Source organism: Schistocerca serialis, chromosome 4, assembly GCF_023864345.2.
Source record: "Schistocerca serialis cubense isolate TAMUIC-IGC-003099 chromosome 4, iqSchSeri2.2, whole genome shotgun sequence".
In the NCBI taxonomy this organism is placed as follows: Eukaryota; Metazoa; Arthropoda; class Insecta; order Orthoptera; family Acrididae; genus Schistocerca; species Schistocerca serialis.
The window spans coordinates 905,996,760-906,017,603 of NC_064641.1; the positions used below are offsets into that span (position 1 = coordinate 905,996,760).

The 20,844-nt window shown below is 40.4% G+C and overlaps 1 protein-coding gene across 1 annotated transcript in view; it reads right to left on the minus strand.

Moving 5' to 3' along the window:
- Positions 1-250: 250 nt before the first annotated feature.
- LOC126473580 (uncharacterized) overlaps positions 251-20,844 on the minus strand; it is a 76,900-nt gene continuing 56,306 nt past the window's right edge. The window contains exons 7-8 of the mRNA XM_050100725.1: positions 3,887-3,926; positions 251-898 (exon numbers count right to left, since the gene is read on the minus strand). The gene's annotated coding sequence lies outside the window, so the exon portion shown is untranslated. The remainder of the gene's footprint in view (positions 899-3,886; positions 3,927-20,844) is intronic.

Below are 20,844 nucleotides of genomic sequence, written 5' to 3' on the forward strand. Positions count from 1 at the left end.
GTTTATAGTCGTTTGCTCAGTCTTTCATGAAATCTATGCACTTTTTCAAATTCAAATGAAGGCCTTACTGGATGAAAGCTTTATTTGTGACAGTCTTTTTGTTGGAACTATCTGCAACTCAGCATCTCCACTATATGGTGAGTAGCAACTTTCCTTTCATAATATTGTTACATTCCATCCTGGATTTTCCATTGTTTGATTGAGGTATTAGGATGTAATATTTCCAAAGAAAGGAAAGAAAAAACAAAGGTTAACTTTAAAAGTCTCTATATTTATAAAAATCATCTTCAAAAGATACAGGTATTGAGTATATACATGTTTATACAAAATGAAAAAATAAATAATTATGCTTTACTTATCATAAACTTAATTTTGGCGGTCTAATAATTCACTTACGATTTGTCCTCTTGTTGCTGGATCTCTTATTTATTGCTTCTTGCATCTTACTGTTTTATGTTCAGCAGGTAATGAAGTATTATTTGGCAGTATCTGTCATTTCCCTTTCTGACTGAACCTTACCAGATCCAATTTCTCCTTATTTCAAATGTCAGGAACTTTCGTAGTTCTAGTTTGTTAATTTGATTCACACTAAACACACAATATGCACGGCCACGGCCAAGTTGGACAATTTTATCCTCATTCTCATTGTTTATCAGACACACTTTATCCCATGTCCTTGTGTTTCATAAATAAATTTCATTCACAAAAAAAGCCAATGAAAGAAGATTTATGAAATTGGTTTTCTTCAAGATTGTCTAAGTCAACTGCAAAAAAGGAGATATTCATATGCAGTTGTCAGTTCCAGTTTTTCTTCTAAATTGGTATCTTCTGATCCCAGCTGTAGATGGCAGTTTAATAAAGCCATCACACATCCAGCACAGCAACCACCGTCATTACTCTTGGGAAAACAAATCAACTTTTTAAAATGTTGTAGAATCTTTCCAAGACATCGGAACTTCCATACAATACTTTGTGTCCTAGCGATGGAGGTATTTAAACTTGTGAAATTAACAAATCAGCATAATGCATACATTTCTATGTGCAAATAAACAAAAATGTTGTGTACAATACATTGTCTATGAAAACATGTAAACCATGAAATACCACAAAGCACAGTACAGTTGTTCATCACCCAATGGAAATTGAAGGTACAAGTTACAGACAGTAAATATCATCTATTAAAATAAAATTAGTTTAGAAATTTGCACACAAGTTAAAAATACATCCCACATAAAGGTGCCTGAGTTATGTGTTGACTATGATCTACAAGCAATCAAATAACTGGTGCATAAATCATGTAACAAAAATTAATACTATGCATTAGAGCCTACAACCTGTGGAAATCTCATAGAAGTTAGATATTTACAATTACATGCTGCATAAAGCTGTCATTATATGGTGCACTGCATTTAATCACACCCTCTGCAGAAAAAATGGATTTTTTGATCAGTTATTATAAAAACCTAAACAATACTGTTAAAAACAGTTAAGTCTGTGCTTAAGTTAAGCTATGTGAGCACATAAAACAGTTCAACAGAACAATTTTTAATGAAGTGCGCAAACATAAAAATTATTTTAAAAAATATACTACACTTCATAAATTAAGTAACAAGTGAAAATTAATATGTGTCACAAGAAACAAAGAGTATGGTAGGTGTGCTTTTCTAATAATACAGAATGCAGAAACACACACACACACACACACACACACACACACACAAAATTAATGCCGTCAAATAAAACTGACTGGATTCTATGTTGTGAAGTTACCTTATGAAGATCTCATTACAACACTAAAAGGAAGGTAGTAATACTCGAAAATACAACAGAAAAAGTAACATATCCATCAACTCTTCATGTACTAACAAGGAAGAGCTCTGTATGTCTTCTAAGGTATGTAGGCCCAAAAAAGAGCAAACATATTGATGATAGGCTATGAAAACCTCATAACTCCATCTGTCTGTAAAAACTTTTAATTCCAGTAACCAGTAACTCCATAGCCTAAGAGAGATTTGAAAGTGCATGGATCTCTCTAATCTGTCAATAACTACACTTCTACTGTACTGTTACACATGGAGCAACTTTCTGTATCACTTTACATTACTTTTTAAGAAATCTTTTTCGCTTCACCTGCAAATTTAACAAAATGAAGTAATGAGGCTTTCACTGCCCACCATTGACATATGTTTTATCAGATCTGTTAGGTGATGTTAGATTTTTCAATTTGGGTGACAATAACAGAGTCTACAGAAAGATAAATGACACATATCTTGCTCCAAGATGGCAAAGAATGCTGGAGTTTAATATGCCAGCAAAAACCAGTTTGTTAGAAAAACAGAAGTTCTGACTCAATGAGGATCAAGCTAAATTTAAATGGACAGGAACTGCAAAATAATATGGCACAACAACAAAAAATGTATAAAATGCAGTTGTGGAAATTCTTACCACAAGAAGGGACACATGAAGGGAGCATCTGCTACAACATACATACAAGTGATAGTGGAGTGAGCACTTGATGGAAAATTGTTGTGGTACACAGATTATAAAATGCTAAGATAACAATGGATATTAGACATAAGTACACACATATTAAATATGTTGATGTATGTTAACAATAGATGGGGGATGACATCACACAACAGAAATAACTTTCAGAGGAAAAGTTACAAAGCAGTTAGAGTAAGAGATCAGGAAAAATTGAACACAATTTTTGGGGGAACCACCTATTATTTACCATAAGCCAGAGAAAACCTAAAGCAGAATGCAGGACAGGGTTAAAAACTTCTCTCAAACAGGAATCCACAGTATTAATCACATCCTCTTTCAAAATGCATCTTGTCACAATTCATCAAACAAATTATGGTTATTAGCCAAGGAAATTGTTCATGCATCAACATATCAATCATGTTTCTTTTACTCTGGATGCACAGTTGCCACACCACCATTCTATGGGAAGCATTGATCTTAAGTTATTGGCACACACATCATACTTATTTCAAGGCATTTTCAGTTTGGCATAACCTTTTCCTTTTGTTTCTTAACTGATGTGAAATCATACATATATCATGTGCTGTGTGTTCTATATTTGTGGCAAATTAAATTTATACCATACATGAATGTTTGCCCATATCCCATTTGTTTAAGTTAAACAAACATCTTTAACAAAAGTAACAATCAAATCAAAATTATAAGCATGGATGTCATGTGCAAACTAAAGTATAAAAGAGACATAATACAAACCAATTTGGATGTAATAAAATGATAATCTGTACAAAACATTAATCGGAAGGTATATCTTATGATTTACTCCTTAGAACAGAATTTTTAAATGTAACTTGAGATTGTCGATTAATGACAAATGTAACATGGCACCACGCTCATAATGCGCGACAGCAAATGGACAGTTTAATCTCTGACATTCAAGTGGAAAGCTAAATGCAATAACTAGACAAGATTTGCCTTCACCAGTCTGCACATTGATCCAGCAATAGTTTGCACATGTAAATCCTGAAATTTTCCATGCCCTGTACCCTCCTGGTTACTGTATTAGTACACGACTTGCATGCAAAATACACTATCAGTGCAGGGAACTACTTACTGATGTTTCACTCAGAACCACAAAAACTAGCTGTTCTTGATTAATATGCTGCAAAAATCCCACTGTCTCCTTCTTATCAAGCAAAAAGAACATACTGGTTGGGAAAATTATTTTCCACTCTAGTTATGTTGTTTCCTCTTTTCTTACCATAACAATGAATACTGAGCATGCATAGCCCGACAGTAAGTTAAGCCAAGTTGATGACTACAAATGAAATATTCTCTAAAATCTCAGTAAACCAAGTGACTAAGTACTTTAATTAAATAGATAAATGACACTACAACTTACCAAAGGGAAACAGTGCTTTTCACCAGTTGAGGAACTGCATCTACAACAAAAAAATTCAACAGTTTTTGTGATTTAAAAATAGCTACAACCAAGGCAGCCCTATTCAGGTTTAAAAATAATAAGAGGCGATCAAAGAGTTTCTATTTGAGAGCTCTGCTGCACCTTATTTGCAATGTAGTGCAACTCCAACACGGGTGTATAAGCACTGACATGTGGTGAGAGATTTATATGGCATTCGTGTCTCTCTGACATGCATGCACTAAATGTAGAAACGTGAGCTATGACCACATTATTACCAAATGCATCCAAGCAGGACCAATGTGCTGTTTTTCTTTTCTTAGCTACTCAAAAACAAACACCTGTAGACATCCATCTGAGAATGAAGAATATCTCTGTGTGTGTGTGTGTGTGTGTGTGTGTGTGTGTGTGTGTGTGTGCTCGCGCGCGCTTGCGCGCCTAAAGCCACAACTGTGGAATGGTTCACCACAGGGTGTGGCGTGATAACACATGTCCCCATATCGCAAATGTCGTAATGCAGAAGTTACTCCAAAAACATCTTTAAGGGTCAACAATTCCTGTCAGACAAGGATGTGCAGCAGGCAGTTACGAACTACTTCAGGCAGCAGGATATTGCATTTTACCAAATGGTTACCTTCAAACAGCAGCATTGCCTCACGGCTCATAGCCATTTTGCATGACTGGCATACCGAATGGATTGTACGACCTTCAAACAGAACATTCTGATCGCCCATTATATTTATATTTGAGACAAATGTATTGAATAAGATTAGCATGCAAATAAGACTAACAAAATCAATCAAATCTATAGCTTTTGGAATTTGACACGCTTGAGATGGAGAATGCACATATATGAACAGTTAGAAATGGGGAAAAGTGTAAGTGGTCAAGCAAAGAAAATGCCGCACCAAACTCTGGATCAGGAGACAGACAACATGCAGAAAATATATTAATAAAGAAAGAATGGTGCAAAAGTAAGGCTGACTTTACTTCACTGAAAAGGCATACACAAAAATATTTAGTGATAGACAGCCTTTATTAAGTTTGTTGCTGAAAAGTTGTGTGTCTATTTGCGTAGTTCACATACTTGCCGCTCACGGTGCTGCTGCTGTTCATCCCGGTATTACAGGTGTTGTATATCACCACAAATGTTTCCTAACATACCTTTGGTTATTTCCCATATTTCACAGGACATATAGTTCTTCAGATCATCCAGCTGTCAAAGTAAGGAGGGGAATGACTGTTGAAGTACGCATAAAACCCGTTTTCACACCACATTAAATCAAATAAAATTCATTGGTTTGGAAGCATCTCAAAAACCTCGAGGTATATATTCTTGATCTATCCCAACAAAAAGAAATCATTAATTGTAAACTCAAGTAACTGCTGAAACCAGAGCTGCACCAGCGTAGGCAGAATTATTGCAGCCAAGAAAGATCCAGTATTCTGGTACAGTGGCATCCAGGTGCTCATGGACGTTTATGTGGAAATGGGAGGAGCATCACCCTGTTGAAAGACAAAATCAGGAAGAATTTCCTCTAGATAACACATTAGACACACAACGTGTTCACTTTTGGTTAGCCTCTCTCGTTTTCCACAATGACTGTTCTCTAATCCACATATCAGTATTAGGACAGTTGACATTTTCACAAGGGCAGAATGTCGCTGGATCATTGTAGATTAACCTTTCACAAAACTATACTACTGTAACAAATTTCAGACGTCACCACAAAGAGTTAGTCTTTATCAGCCAGTGTCAAACTCTGGGTATGCTCCAAAAGGTGGAATGTGATCTACCTAACTCATGACTAATTTTCATTATCAGTTTAACTGGACTTCTTACATAGCCAGTTCGGATCGTCTCCCCTGCCTCATTCAACATCTGCTCGTACGAAAGACATTTTACATGACACACTTCCAAGTGGATTAGACTTCTGTATATAAAGTGATAATGCAGTGCCTACCCAGTGGAAATTTGTTAAAACTGTGTTCTGAAATGTATTTGCACCATTAAAATAAACAACACTTTTGCAAATTTCAATGAACACCTTTCCTTTCTCACACGGTTGTAACTTAGGAAACAGGAGCAATAGAACTTTAATTCAATCAATTGGATGAGATGGCCATGGTGGTAGCAAGTATTTGAAAGATTTGCCAGCTCCGACCACAGTGTTTTGTAACACTAATCATGTTCTTATACAAACAACCCATGTTGTTGTTGTTGTTGTTGTTGTTGTTGTTGTGGTCTTCAGTCCTGAGACTGGTTTGATGCAGCTCTCCATGCTACTCTATCCTGTGCAAGCTTCTTCATCTCCCAGTACCTACTGCAACCTACATCCTTCTGAATCTGCTTAGTGTATTCATCTCTTGGTCTCCCTCTACGATTTTTACCCTCCATGCTGCCCTCCAATACTAAATTGGTAATCCCTTGATGCCTCAGAACATGTCCTACCAACCGATCCCTTCTTCTGGTCAAGTTGTGCCACAGACTTCTCTTCTCCCCAATGCTATTCAATACTTCCTCATTAGTTATGTGATCTACCCATCTAATCTTCAGCATTCTTCTGTAGCACCACATTTCGAAAGCTTCTATTCTCTTCTTGTCCAAACTATTTATCGTCCATGTTTCACTTCCATACATGGCTACGCTCCATACAAATACTTTCAGAAATGACTTCCTGACACTTAAATCTATACTCGATGTTAACAAATTTCTCTTCTTCAGAAAAGCTTTCCTTACCATTGCCAGTCTACATTTTATATCCTCTCTACTTCGATCATCTTCAGTTATTTTGCTCCCCAAATAGCAAAACTCCTTTACTTACTGTCTCATTTCCTGATCTAACTCCCTCAGCATCACCCGACTTAATTCAACTACATTCCATTATCCTCGTTTTGCTTTTGTTGATGTTCATCTTATATCCTCCTTTCAAGACACTATCCATTCCATTCAACTGCTCTTCGAAGTCCTTTGCTGTCTCTGACAGAATTACAATGTCATCGGCGAACCTCAAAGTTTTTATTTCATCTCCATGGATTTTAATACCTACTCCGAATTTTTCTTTTGTATCCTTTACTGCTTGCTCAATATACAGATTGAATAGCATCGGGGAGAGGCTACAACTCAGTCTCACTCCCTTCCCAACCACTGCTTCCCTTTCATGTCCCTCGACTCTTATAACTGCCATCTGGTTTCTGTACAAATTGTAAATAGCCTTTCGCTCCCTGTATTTTACCCCTGCCACCTTTAGAATTTGAAAGAGAGTATTCCAGTCAACATTGTCAAAAGCTTTCTCTAAGTCTACAAACGCTAGACACGTAGGTTTGCCTTTCCTTAATCTTTCTTCTAAGATAAGTTGTAAGGTCAGTATTGCCTCATGTGTTTCAGTATTTCTACGGAATCCAAACTGATCTTCCCCGAGGTCGGCTTCTACTAGTTTTTCCATTCGTCTGTAAAGAATTTGTGTTAGTATTTTGCAACTGTGGCTTATTAAACTGATTGTTTGGTAATTTTCACATCTGTCAACACCTGCTTTCTTTGGGATTGGAATTATTATATTCTTCTTGAAGTCTGAGGGTATTTCGCCTGTTTCATACATCTTGCTCACCAAATGGTAGAGTTTTGTCAGGACTGGCTCTCCCAAGGCCGTCAGTAGTTCCAATGGAATGTTGTCTACTCCGGGGGCCTTGTTTCGACTCAGGCCTTTCAGTGCTCCATCAAACTCTTCACGCAGTATCGTATCTCCCATTTCATCTTCATCTACATCCTCTTCCATTTCCATAATATTGTCCTCAAGTACATCGCCCTTGTATAGACCCTCTATATACTCCTTCCACCTTTGTTCTTTCCCTTCTTTGCTTAGAACTGGGTTTCCATCTGAGCTCTTGATGTTCATACAAGTGGTTCTCTTTATCTCCAAAGGTCTCTTTAATTTTCCTGTAGGCAGTATCTATATTACCCCTAGTGAGATAAGCCTCTACATCCTTACATTTGTCCTCTAGCCATCCCTGCTTAGCCATTTTGCACTTCCTGTCAATCTCATTTTTGAGACGTTTGTATTCCTTTTTGCCCGCTTCATTTACTACATTTTTATATTTTCTCCTTTCATCAATTAAATTCAATATTTCTTCTGTTACCCAAGGAAGTTTTCAAAATTCTCACATGAATGGAGCAAAATCTCTCAAAACATATTATGTGCATAATAATGAGATTACCATTAAGGATCATTGTAATTGACACTTATTTCCAGCACAAAGTATGTGAACCACAGTAAACAGACAAACTTTTACCTTATGGATAACAAACTTATAAAGATTATCTATAATTGTGAACTCAATAATGTATTTCAATAAATACCAAATCAGTTTCACTTTTGCACTGTGTTTTATTAAACCCATGGAGAAACTAACAATTTTATGAATAATTCTGTATCAGGGACCAATAGTGAACAGAAACCCAAGATTCAAGTCCCAGAGCATCCAAGATAAGATGGCTGTAACTGGTAAGACAAAGATAAGCAGAAAATTCTGAAGTAAACATAGCATTTAAATGGAAGTGAAAGTATGTGACTGAATTAATGGTATCACAAGGACACTGACTGAGAAGAGTCACGACAGTAACCCTTACATTGTTCTACACAAAGCTCAATAACTAATTGTTGCTGATCTAACCATAATTTTACCTCAAATTTTATAGTCATCGTGCCAATATAAAATGAAAGAAAAACTTGTAGGTACATTGACAGGGGTGTTCTCATATGACTCCTTTCTGTTTATTGAATAGTTTTTGCCAGACACAGGTTCCGAGTATGTCCCTGAGCATGCATGCGCGTGTGTGTGTGTGTGTGTGTGTGTGTGTGTGTGTGTGTGTCCGCGCGCACGCGCATACATATGCATGCACATGCATGCCTCCATATAAAACATTTAGCAATGTGATAATTACTAATAGTTACTAAACATATCTGAATATTTACTATTGTGATCACATAGAAAGTTAATTATCTGTGAGGATATTATCAAAATATTTCTAGTACTTTTAAAGGGGACTGATTTTATGATATACTATCTGTTTACAAACATGTTGCCATGGCTCTCTTTGGTTAAATGGAAAAGAAAAAGAGAGAAAACACACACTTCTTATATGAATAGGAATTGGATTTATGTCCTAATTTCCTTCTCACCCTTGTCTGTCCATCTCCTATGTCCATTTCCTTCCACCCTTCTGTCCTCCTATTACGCATCCCCCTCTGACCTTGAGCTTCATTGTTATTGCAAATTTAGATTCTGTAGTAGTTCTTATCATACAATGGTAGGCCATATATACAACTTTCCTGTTTCCTAACAACGTTGCACTATTCTTTATACATAAAAATTTGAAGTAAATTCATAGAGTACTGTGGTGGGTGTACTGTAAGACCTTCGGTACACACACCATTAGATTATTTGACTTGTCTCTCTAATGAAGTAGGCAAGTGTCAGCAATATGTCTCGTGGTCTTATTGTGGTGTGCTTATCTTCTGCCGTTAGGTCAGACGATAGAAATGCCACTTGCACGCTTAGAGTAGCGGATTGACGGTGACCAACTTTAAATGGAACTCGATTAATTTTCACACACGTTTATTAAAATAATAAAAAATATAGACATTACGTAACTTTATTCTGGATGCTGTTTACAATTGACAATCTGAAGTTCTTTTGGTCTTGGCACGTTAATCTTAGTCTCACATATCTCTGATACTTGACGAAGAGTGTATACATTTCTCTTCATGGCTATGTACAGGAATATGATAATCTTATTAGGCGCAGACTGAAACTTGACTACAGACTAATGCAGACTAACACAGACCGACTAATCAGAGGTCTGTACACTCGTTATAATACCTCGCGCCTTCAGGTATCACTGCGCGAGTGTGATCCACGAGGAGAAAAGGTTCTACGTTAGCAGCAATTTCATTGGCTGCGTTACATATTAATACACGGATCGGTGGAAGCAGAATTTGGTCCGTCTTTATGGCAGCGCCATCTCGTACTGCGGAGACGGACGAGCGCTGTGCCTGCGCTGTTGTGCTTAGCGGGGCGCGCTCTAGTGGAAAAGTTGTGTACGCGCTGGCTACGCGGAACTATGTACACAACAAGTACTTTGGGATTTTGGACAACCATTCAGTCATCGTCATTGGAGATTGCTAGTTCACATTGCAAACTTTATATCAAAAATTAGCAGAGACACACGCACAAAGACACCTACTACATAAGCGACCTCTGTCGAGTTCCGTACCCTTTTGCTCCATCTATAGCGTGCAGGTGCATGCGTATTGGTGATACTACATGAGCACTGTGTCGGAATGCACACTTGCACCTGTAGTATTACCATTACACAGTTCTTTTTTGCCATACATGGACCAATATTCGAAGAGTGCGCTCAACGGCAAGGTTATCTGCACCCTTACACTCATTAAAATAAACATAGCTACAACTCCGAAAATTGTTCCACACTCATGCACTCGAGGCGACCACAAAATGACTGTCTCACATGTGCTAAAACAACAGAGAAAAGGTAAAATTAGCTCTCACAAGATTAAAACAAGTAAAACAAGAAAGGAGCTAAAAGAAAGGCACAAAACTAAAAGAAAGGCTGACCACTTCCAAAAAACATGGATGCGCCAGTCACCCTATTAGTACATTAAAAACCATCTCCCTAAAATCTTGGGAAACATGTTGGGAAATTCAAAAAACTTTAAAACTCTAACCACATTTGCTTGAACATTACTTAAACTAGAGGGCAGATCCAACAGCAAATCCGCAATGGCCCGCGGGTCAGAAAATAAAAGAACAGCTCAATAAAATGTGGCACAGTGTTATCTGTATGCCACAAGCACCACACATTGGTGAGTCCTCTCGTCAGAGCAAGCAGCCATGCATCACAGGGCTGTGTCCTATGCGAAGATGAGTGAGGAGGATCTAGTCTCATCAACATAGCTGGAAGGCAGTCTGGCATTTAGAACACAACCTGGGAAACCGACAGAGCATGCAATGGAGTCCCCCTGTTAGGACCCATTCGTTAAGAGAGTTGCACAGTTGTCGTGCTCATGCAAAATGTCAGAAAATATCGCATTAAAAACTGGAGGAGGAGTTCAATCTCCCTGTGCTGCACTAAATCTAAAATTACCCTGCAGTAACCAGGGTGCCAGACAATTAAAACCCTGGATTTGAGATTGTACTTTCTCTATACGAAGTGACTCCAACACACACTGCATGTGGATCCTAAACAGCATTGTGGCTCATGGAAGGTTGGAGAAAAGGCGTTCCAGAGACAGACAAGCAACAGTATGGTATGCAGGTGACAGTGGAGCTGCAAGGAACTTACAGACCTATCAGTACCCGTGGTCAGCCGAATACCCTCATGGTGGATAATGTCAGTGAGCTTCAAACAAGAAGGCCTCACCGATCAATGCACCGTCACCCATAGTTCAGCTGCGAACACATGAAAGCCCTATAAAACTGTAACAGACACCCTGTCCATTCCCCAAGACCCGTGACTAAGGCATTTCAGGACATTCAGTGCCCTGAGGGTCCTGACTTTCAGGTCTCTCTGATGTGGCAACCATGACAATTTAGAGTCAAAAATGAGGCCCAAGAACCCCACGAGTCTCTAAAATGTAGGATGAAGTCCTGAAAATCTGTCTTCGCAGCCCATGCCTCCAGCCTCTGCAACATAAGATGCAACTAATGTGCTGTGATACTGGAGGAGGAACAGAAAACAGCAAAATCAACCACAAATAAAGAGCACTGTGTGGACTCCATATGGACCCCTTACCGTAGACATGAAACTGTTGATGGCTATGGCAAAGAGGGTAACACTTTAAACACTGCCCTGAGGGACACCATTCTTCTTCTCAAAACAACAGTGTGTCATCAACTAGGGTTCTAAAAAACCGTTGAGATAGGAAAGACCATATGAAGATGAGGTGGTGGCCACAAAAGCACCATTGACGCAGTTGTGTGAGAATATAGTGTCTCCAAGTATTATCGTACGCCTTACTGATCTCCAAGAATATGCCGATACAGTGATATTTTCATAGAAAAGCCTGCTGAAGAGACACCTCTAGTAGGGTCTCTAGTAGTGTCAGGCTGTCGACAGTGGAGAAAACTCTGCAGAATCCACACTGAGAATGGCTAATGACTTGCCGTGTCTCTAACAAGGACCAGACAAAGGTTAACCATTTGCTCCAGGGTCTTTGCTACATAACTCGTTAAGGCGATACTCTGGGACAAGTGCAGTCCTTTCCTGGTTTGAGGAGAGGTACCAAAATTGCCTCTCTCCTTGAGCTGGAGAGTTGACCTGACTGCCGTATTAAATTAAAACGTTTGAGGATGATTTCCTATGACACTGCTGGCAAATGTCGATGCATGCAATACCTGATTTGATCATGACTGGGTGCAGTGTCACGAGTGTCAGACAGTGTTGATTCCAGGTCCCACAAGGAGAAAGGACTCAAAATTGTGGGATCTGAAATCCAAATTGCCCCTCTCTACAGTCGCACAGTAGTGGCGACACACCAGATCTTGTCTGGCATTCACAGTAGTTTTCGCAAAATGCCAGTGTCTAAGCAATGTCTCCAAATGTTCAGAACCCCTGTTTCAGCACTGCTGCTATCAGTAAATAACTATTTACTGGAAATCCTCTAGATGGCTTCTCATCCTTTTGTAGACCAAGAGGAACAACCAACAAGAGTCCAGGAACACTTCCCATGACCTTTTGCTCTCCTTAATTACACGCCTAGCCTTGGCTCCAACAACTCTAACCCACAGAAATAGAATCCATCATAAAGTCCTTGAAATCAAATCATTCTAGTGGTTATGACAACATATCAACAAAGTTAATAAAGGAGTGTTCATGTGAGCTTAGTCATATCTTAAGTTATTTGTGTAATCAATCACTTGTAGCAGGAACATTCCCACCTCTCCAAAAGGAAGGGGACAAAGAAATGCCGTCAAATTACCGACCAATCTCACTTTTGCAGCTTTTTCAAAAATCTTTGAAAAGGTTATGTTCAAGCATCTACTTAAGCACCTTAGTGAAAATAACATACTGTCAAAGTCACAGATTGGGTTTCTTAAGGGTTTTGATATTGAGAAAGCTATTTACGCTTACAGTGAAAATGTCCTTAATTCATTGGACAACAAATTAGAGGCAACTGGCATATTCTGTGACCTATCAAAGGCGTTTGACTGTGTGAATCACAGCATTGTTTTAAGTAAATTAAAATATTATGGCGTCACTGGTAGTGCTGCAAAGTGGTTTCAGTCATATCTTACTAATAGAAAAGAAAGGGTGTCAATATGTAACACTTCAGCAGTAGGTAATCGGACATCATCTGACTGGGAAGAAATTACATGTGGTGTTCCTCAAGGTTTCATACTAGGTCCACTACTGTTTCTTGTGTATATTAAAGACCTGTCATCTGTTACATTACCAGATTCCAAGTTTGTCTTATTTGCAGATGATACAAACATTGCAATAAATAGTAAATCAAATATAAATTTAGAAAGGGCAGCTAATCAAATTTTTACCGACATTAATAAGTGGTTCACAGCCAATTCACTGTCATTAAACTTTGAGAAGACCACTATATGCAGTTCAGAACTCCCAAGAGATTTCCTTCTGGTGTGTGTATAAAATATGATGACATGGAAATAGGAGAAGTTGAGAGTGTAAAACTCTTGGGATTACAACTTGATAATAAATTCATTTGGGAGCATAGACTAACGAACTGCTAAAGCACCTAAACAAGTCTGTGTCTGCAATGCAAATGATGTCAGACACAGGAGATATAAATACAAAAAAAACTGGCATATTTTGCTAATTTTCACTCCATTACATCATATGGTATCATATTTTGGGCTAACTCCACAAACAGAGAAAAAATTTTTAGAGTACAGAAGCGTATAAAGAGTAATGAGTAGTGTAAATCCAATAACAACATGTCGAAACCTATTCAAAGAATTGGGCATATTAAACACAGATTCTCAGTATATTTATTCCTTAATGAAGGAATGAAGGAATGAGATCCCACACGTATAATATGGCAAGGATATGATGTCGCCAGGTCGTGTCATATGCTTTTCGTAAATAAAAAGACAGCAATCAAGTGTAGGCGTCTGGAAAAGGCTGTTCGGATGGCAGACTCTAGGGACACAGGATTATCAGTGGTTGCGCGACCCTGGCAGAAGCCGCCCTGACGGGGAGCCAGTAGGCCACATGACTAGGACCCAACCCAACCCAACCACCAACACACCATACGTTCCAGCAGCTTACAAACAACGTTAGTAAGGCTGATGGACCGATAGCTATCCACATAAAGTGGTTTCTTACTGGGTTTGAGCATCAGAATGATGGTGCTCTCCCGCCATTGAGATGGAAAAATGCCATTGCGCCAGATCTGGTTGAAGATGAAGAGGAGATGTTGCTTGTAGTCAGAAGAGAGATGTTTAATCATCAGACTGTGGATCCAATCTGGTCCAGGAGCTGTGTCGAGGCAATGTGCAAGGGCACTGAGGAGCTCCCAGTTCATAAGTTGGGCGTTATAGGACTCACTGTGGCGTGTAGTGAATGAGAGGACTTTCCCTTCCAACTGCCATTTGAGAGTGCGAAAGGCTGGGGGAGAATTCTCCGACACTGAGGCTCCAGCAAAGTGCTCAGCAATCATATTTGCGTCGGCAGATAACACGCCATTTATGTTAACACCAGGAACACCTGTTGGAGTCTGGTACCCAAAAACACGTTTGATCTTTGGCCAGACTTGGGAAGGTGACGTACGGCACCCAATGGTCGAGACATATCTCTCCCAACACTCCTGCTTCCGTCGTTTGAAAAGTTGGCAAACGCGAGCACGGAGCTGTTTGAAGGCTCCAGGGAAGGGTGCCACTTATGCTGCTGTAGAGCTCGCCGACACTCCTTAATTGCTTCAGCGACTTCCAGTGACCACCAAGGGACTGTCTTTCGCCGGGGGCACCCTAAAGAGCAAGGGATTGTGTTTTCTGCCACAGAAACTACTGTTGTTGTCACCTGCTCAACCATCACATCGATGTTACCGTGTGGGTGAGATTCAATGGTGACAGCAAAGGTCAAAGTTTCCCAGTCTGCCTTGTTTAAAGTCCATCTGGGAAGGCGTCCGTGGGCTTGAGACCGGGGCAGTGACAGAAAGATGGGGAAGTGGTCACTACCACAAAGGTCGTCATGTGCTCACCAGTGTATGGATGGGAGAAGTCCTGGGCTGCAAATTGATAAATCAATGGCAGAGTAACTACCTCAAGCCACACTGAAATGTGTGGCAGCTCCAGTATTTAAGAGGCAGAGGTCAAACTGAGACTGTAAAGTTTCGACATCTCGGCCAGTAAGCACAGTGCCACCCCACAAGGGGTTTATGGGCATTTAAATCTCCCAAAAGTAGGAAAGGTTCAGGGAGTTGATCAATCAGTGCAGCTAATACATTGAAGGGTACTGCACCATCTGGAGGACGATATACATTGCAGACAGTTATTTCCTGTGTAGTCCGTATTCTGACAGCCACAGTTTCAAGAGGGATTTGAGTTTAGGACATTAACACAAAGTCCACCTGACACACTATTATAGTCGCCACGGTTCCTGTAATATCCCGTATAGCCACAGAGGGCAGGGGTCTGCATTGCCGGGAACCAGGTTTCCTGGAGGGCAATGCAGAAAGCAGGTGTAAAGCTTAACAGTTGCCATAGCTCAGCCAGGTGGTGGAAAAATCCTCCGGAATTCCACTGGAGGATGATCTTATCGTGAGACAGGGAACACTCAATGAGGCAGTGTACGCATCAGGGTCACCTGCAGCCACCCAACTTTTTGCCTGAGCAGTCTATATCCATTGTGTCTGAGGGTCCGGAGAGATCTAGGTCCTCAGCGGATGCCAGAATCTCCACCCCATCCTCAGACGCAGAGCTTGGTGGTAGCAGTGGTGTGGGTGCCACCACAAGTTCCTTGTTCTTGGGGTCTTCTTTTCCGATTTCTCGCACTGTTCCTTGGGTTTCCCTCGCTGGAAGGACTTAACTGAATGAGTCCCCACGACGACCAGCTGCTTTTGGACTCTTCAGCCATTGGCGGGTGTCATTTTTCCCAATAGCAGAAACCTGCGAAGGGAGTGACCCAAGGGACCCCGTCCAAGTGAGAGGAGCCGAAGAAGCCTTATGCTTCTCTGGCTCAGAAGTGGGGACTAAAATCTCCAATGGTTGGGGGGGGGGGGGGGGGTGTTGCTCCTGAAGTAGGTGGTGCGGGAGCAACAGAGAGAGAAGTGCCCCCCCACCATCAAGAGAGCAGGTGTAGTCTCCCGGTTCTGAGAGGCGACAGGAATTCGAGGAACTGATGGGGCGAAAACTGTTCTCGTAGTGGCGGCATATGAAGAGGTCATTGCCACAATATGTAGGCGCTCAAATTTCCTCTTAGCCTCAGTGTAGGTCAGTCGATCGAGGGTCTTATATTCCATGATTTTCCCCTTTTTCTGTAAAATCCTGCAGTCTGGTGAGTAAGGTGAATGATGCTCTCCGCAGTTGACAGGTTGGGAGGTGGGGCACATGGTGCATTGAAATGCAATGGACATCCACAATCTCGACAGGTGGGGCTGGAAGTACAGCAAGAAGACATATGGCCGAACTTCCAGCACTTAAAGCACTGCATCGAGGTAGGGATATATGGCTTGAAGTCACAGCGGTAGACCATCACCTTGACCTTCTTGGGCAATGTGCCACCCTCGAAAGCCAAGATGAAGGTACCATTGGCAACCTTGTTACCCCTCAGACTCCGATTGATGCGCCAGACAAAATTAACACCTCACCACTCTAAACTGGCGCGCAGCTTCTTGTCAGAGTGCAAAAGAAGGTCCCTGTGGAGTATAATACCCTGGACCATATTTAAGCACTTATGAGACGGGACGGTAACAGAAACATCCCCCGACTTCCCACAAGCACATAATGCCCGTGACTGGGCAGAGGATGCTGTTTTTATCAAAACTGACCCAGAACTCATTTTGGACAAGCCCTCCACCTCCCCAACCTTTCCTTCAAATGCTCCACAAAAAACTAAGGCTTCATGGACATGAAAGATTCCCCATTAACTCGTGTACATATGAGGTACCAGGGCGAATAAACTACACTGCCAGCCTTAGCCTAGTGGCCCTCCCATGGTGTGACCAGGGAGGGGAACAACTTGAAGTCATATTTCTTCCCACTGAAATAAGACTGCCCACTTAAGAGACTGCTGGCGGCAGACCACCAGCATGTGATTATGTATTACGCTTCATGGCGTGTCATACGCCCTGATGCCACCCACTCCGACCAGGGGACCTCCCCACGGGCACCACCCTGCCGCAGCAAAGGCCACATGGCAGGATGGCCATTGCTGGGAATCCCGATGCCCCAGGGTGATGGGCATCTACTCCTTGGCATACGTGGGGAGTTAACAGCGCGGGCATCAGCAGAGCGATCCCTGTGTTGTCAGGGGGCTACAACCAACAGGGTACATAGCGGCCCCACCATAATGGACCGGCTACCGTGCTGGATATAAGATGCAAAGAAGTCCATGGTCGTTGGCACAGAAAGTGACACTGCGTAGTGCATGGTGGAAAACGCACCCAGGAAGATGTCCTTGCCCAAGAGATGTAGAATGGGCGGGACTGCAATGCAACAACAAGAAAGTGGGCTGAAGATCTCAATGCACGATGGACATGATGCACCACGTAAGGCGTCATTCCCCAGTTGGCTCGCTCTTTGAGAAAATTTTGAAAAATGGAGGTCAAACCCTACAGGGGACCAAAACATAAAGGTTGAAAGGTGTAAGACTCCTTTTAGTCACCTCTTACGACAGGCAGGAATACCACGGGGCTTTTCTAATCCCCAGACCAACAGGGGAGAGCTTCTGAGGAAGTTAATTAGGATACAGTATATGAAATTCTAAAGGTAGTACGGGTAAAATGTTATTGACAATTTATAGCACAAACAGACTCAAGTTATAAGACTGAGGCCATAAAAGAGAAACACTAGTTCAGAAAGGAGCGTCCCGGGGGTGTAGTCTCTCCTTGATGTTATTCAACCTGTTCGCTGAGCAAACTGTGAAAGAAGTCAAACAGAAATATGCAACGGAAATTCAATGTCAGGGAGAAGGAATCAAAATTAGAGGTTTCCCGAAGACACCATAATTCTGTCAGGGACAGCAAGAGACTTGCAAGAGCAAGTCACATTAATGAATACTGTGTCTTGGAAAGAGGTTGTTACACGAATGTTAATAAAAGTGGAGCAAGGTAAATGAATGTAGCTGAATTAAATCAGGTGATACTGAACAAATTAGATTAGGAAATGACACTGAAAGTAGTCTATGAGTTTCGCTGTTCGTTCAGGAAAATAACTAACAATGACAAAGTAGGGAGGTTATAAAATGGAGGTTGGCTATAGTAAAAAAAACCATTTAAGGAAAAAAGGAATTTATTGACATCTATTACAATTCAAGTGTTAGGAAGTTGTTTCGAAAAGTATTTGGCTCTGGAGTAGCCTCCTACAAAGTGAAATGCCAATAATAAGCATTTCAGACAAGAAAAGAAGATAAGCTTTTGTAATGTGGGGCTACGGAAGAATGCTGAATGATATTCAATCTTATCGAATAACTAATGAAGTGGTACTGAATCAAAATGGGGGGGGGGGGGGGGAGGGGGGGGAATAAATTTATGGCATAACTTGACTAAAAAGGGATCGCATGATAGGACAATGGAAGGAAATGTAGGATCAGGGAGGAGTAAAAATTGTAAAGAGAGACCAGTGAATGAACACATAAAACATATTAAAATGGATGTTGGTTGCAGTAATTATTCAGATACAAGGAGACATGCACAGAACAGAGAGAAGTGTGGAGACCCACAGGAGCCCAGTCTTCGGGCTGACCACCACCACCACCACCACCACCACCACCACCACCACCACGCACCAATGCATCCTCTGGGACAATTCATAGGAGCCCTAAAATTACTACAGAAAGCTGATCTGTTCACATTCCATGCTCTTACATTTAATATTTGGCTCAATACAAATGATCACTATTAATTCACCAGAGGTGTTTTTCATCCTAGGTCTTTACATTCGTTAAAAGTTAGTTTATGAAGTGGTGACTTCATCAGTCTGTTGTGAAACTTGCCTTGCCAGAAGCTAGTCAAGTGAGAAACTGTTAATCTCTATATTACTTTAGAAACATAACAGAACTGCATGTTTCTCCAAAACCACTGTGTAACCTTGGCTAGTATTGTGCCTAATAACTCTCAGGACTATCCTTTACCACTTCCACACAGCAACTTCAAATATCCTCATATCATCCACATACATTATACATATTGTCATAGCACATTGCCAAAATCTAACGAATGCTTATGATAGATCTAGGCTTGGCTCACTTCAACCTATGAAACTAAGTATACTTCGAATTCCTTTTTCTCATGGGTGATTTTGGTTTTCTTTGTCCAACAACACAGTAGAGAACAGTTAATGGTGTGCTTTCAGGTGTTCAGCCAAGTTTCTGATTTCATTTATCTGGACAATATTTTGACGACCAATCCAGTTGTGTTTTCCAGGGTATGTGTGCTAAATTGTTACGCATACCCATCAGAGGTCTCCATCTGGCTTTTACACTCGCTTGAATTGTACGGAGCGTGTAGTTGGGTGAAAGTTCCACGGATATCAATGTGGACACTTTGCATGTAGACAGCAACTACATTAGACTTAACTTACACTCATTTGAGCAGTCCATGCTCAAATGTCTTGACTGCCCCTGCTGTTTGACTTTTCTAGTTTTCTTAGAGTTGTATAGATTGTGTACCTTTGTGTTGTCAACTAAGTAATTAATTTAATTTTCCTGCACAATATTTTGAAGAATGACCCAGTTGGGTTCTTCAGCTGGTGCAAGTTGCCTACTCCAACAATACCTGACAGATCCAAAATACACAGTTGTTTTATAATGTGCACTTACGCAGAAAATAAATTTTGTAACTAATGGTGATTAACAAAATTTAGGATGCTTGCAACTTACTCAAGATTACTTTTTAACAAAGGTGGGGTCGGGAAGGAAAGGGGCAACAACTACTGTTTACTCTTACCCCATGTGCACATTTATATAATCACTGTAAGTACTTATTCAAATATCACTGTGTTGTCACACAAAATGTAAAATATTGTCTGCAACAACTTTCACAGGAACAACATATATTCAGCATGTACACCTATTTGCTACAATGAATTTTAACATGGACAATGTCTTTCATGCTGGTTCACCTATAAGACAGAAGTTTGTCCTCAGTAACACTGATCACGTACTTCCAAGTAGTTAGACAGTGCAGGTAGGTACAAAAGTCCAAATTTTTCCTCTATAAATAAGATTTTCAGATGAATGTTTGACATTTTGAGATCACTAACTAATACCACCCCAGACCCTCTTGGGTCACTTCTAGAGCTGAGGTAAACATGGCAAAACCACCTCCACAATGTCAAACAATACCAAGCTAAACTAAAACAGCATTTGCCTTGTTCAGCTTATATTTTTTATGTATAAATATTATGAGAGAAATATGTTAATCTTTAACGGGCTATACATAAAATATTAGTTACATGTAATTAATTTCAAAAAATCTTAAATCTACACCTCAGTATTACTTTTCTTTACAATCAACTTCCAGATTTATGGATTTAGCACACCTTTCAAGTGGTTAATAAATGACCTCCACATAAAATACTGCTGCCTTTAGGGCCCGGCCACAGCAGCATCATAATTTTCTTAACAAAGTCCACGTACTGAGTGTCACATTCATCCTACCGCCTAGACTTTACTCCAAGCACTTTCTGCTCCTTTCTACACATAAGAAACTGTACTGGACCACAGTACTTTTAAT